This window comes from Papio anubis, chromosome 7 (assembly GCF_008728515.1).
Source record: "Papio anubis isolate 15944 chromosome 7, Panubis1.0, whole genome shotgun sequence".
In the NCBI taxonomy this organism is placed as follows: Eukaryota; Metazoa; Chordata; class Mammalia; order Primates; family Cercopithecidae; genus Papio; species Papio anubis.
Window position 1 is genome coordinate 135,045,039 of NC_044982.1, and position 2,286 is coordinate 135,047,324.

Below are 2,286 nucleotides of genomic sequence, written 5' to 3' on the forward strand. Positions count from 1 at the left end.
ACCTAATAAATCTCTAACTGCTGATTTGTTTCCGTTTTCAATCTAGAATAAACAAAAAGGCTTACAGCCTCCTTCCATGGTCGCCTGAGCTCACCAACCACCATGCAAAGGCAGCAATTTTTCATTATTGATAAAATGTAATGTCATAATGTCACGGCCTTTCAGGTCATCATCTTTGTAAGTCAGCAATGACATTATCACATTTTATAATGATAACAAATGGCCATAATGTTTGCATGTTATTTTCATTGGCTCCTCCAGAATTCTAATTCAACACCGTCAACAGAAGGAACTCAACAGCAACTTCAAAGGTCTACCTCCTTAGATCTGCTCAAGGCTGATAGTAAAATTTGCATGAATCAAAGCTAATTAAAACCATAAGGGCCATTTCCCCCCATTGACTAAATGCCTCACTTTTAGAAAGAAATTTTGCAGAATGTATTTTCACTGTTGGATTTTGGCACATAAATGCATTAAATATATCTACTTGCTATTCATTCATGAACTCTCACTAACCCCTTTCTGTCCCGTTCATGCCTGTGCTTCTCTAATCTGTCTAGTGATTTTTGAGTGCTGCATTCTGCCAGTTTCATGATAATCATAGAACACTAATTGGTCTAAATGATAAGAATCATTCATGGGGCACTTATTTCAACATATTAGCCTTCTGACTCCCCTTCTTGCTGAACAAGTAGAAATATATATATTTCATTGTTTAACCCCAGAACTCAAACAGGCATTCTTCAGAAAGCAATTTTTTTGGTTCTTCAACAATACAGAGTAACAGAGAAATAGAGTCGAGTCAGAATAAATTCATACTCTAGTCCTACATACACCCCTAAAATAGACTTCAGAGACTTCAGGAAATGTTTTACAACCTGTAGCTCTTTGCAAAGAAAGAAAAGGAACAAGACTCCATCTAAAAAGGAAGGAAGGAAGGAAGGAAGGAAGGAAGGAAGGAAGGAAGGAAGGAAGGAAAGAAGAAAGAAAGAAAGAAAGAAAGAAAGAAAGAAAGAAAGAAAGAAAGAAAGAAAGAAAGAAAGAAAGAAAGAAAGAAAGAAAGAAAGAGAGAGAGAGAGAGAGAGAAAGGAAGGAAGGAAGGAAGGAAGGAAGGAAGGAGAGAAAAGAAAGAAAGAAAAGGAGAGGGAGAGAAGGAAAGAAATTATCATTTGCTGAGCTCTGCATTGGTGTATCTCATGTAATCTTCAATGACACCTGAGAGTCAAGGAGAGTAGGCAGCTGATGGGTCATAAAAGCAGCGATCAAACTTCACAGTTGTAACTTCAAAGCTCATGAATGTTCCATTGCACAAAACTCCTAAATTAGGCATTCCACTATTGTAGAAGGAAGAATCAGATCTTCTGATCAGCATCAAAAAAAATCATATATTTAGAAAAACAACAGATATGAGTAGATTTCAGATGCAGAAAATATTTATCTTGCCATTAATACATCCAGATAGACTGCTGTGATACCATATTCTCAGAGCAGGCATATCTTAATTGAGTTAATGACTTCCATTCATCTGCATGATTCCTCAATGATGTATTTTCCACATTATTCAGTATGTTTCACTATTGTCATTGAAAACCGAGCCAAATTAGGCAGTTTCATCAGATTTGGAGATCAGCAGCCCTTTAGCTGATACAATAAAACCATGTAAAAGAGCATATAGGGCTTTTTCGCAACGGGTTTGCCACCAGAACATAGGTGTCATGAACACTACCCCTAAAAGCCGAAATGGGAAAGGCAAAGACTTATATCAACATTGTCATCATTGGACACATAGGTTCGAGCAAGTCCACCACTACTGGCCATCTGATCTATAAATGCAGTGGCATCGACGAAAGAACCATTGAAAATTTGAGGAGGCTGCTGAGATGGGAAAGGGCTCCTTCAAGTATGCTTAGGTCTTGGATAAACTGAAAGCTGAGCGTGAACGTGGTGTCACCATTCATATCTCCTTGTGGAAATTTGAGACCAGCAAGTACTATGGGACTATCATGGATGCCCCAGGACACAGAGATTTCATCAAAAATATGATTACAGGGACATCTCATGCTGACTGTACTGTCCTAATAGTTGCTGCTGGTGTTGGTGAGTTTGAGGCTGGTATCTCCAAGAATGGGCAGACCTGAGAGCCTGCCCTTCTGGCTTACGCACTGGGTGTGAAAGAACTAATTGTTGGTGTTAACAAAATGGATTCCACCGAGCCACCCTATAGCCAGTAGAGATATGAGGAAATCATTAAGGAAGTCAGCACTTACATTAAGAAAATTGGGGGGG

The 2,286-nt window shown here is 38.8% G+C and overlaps 1 pseudogene; it reads left to right on the forward strand.

Moving 5' to 3' along the window:
* Positions 1-1,111: 1,111 nt before the first annotated feature.
* On the forward strand, positions 1,112-2,275 carry LOC116275662 (annotated as a pseudogene).
* Positions 2,276-2,286: the final 11 nt, after the last annotated feature.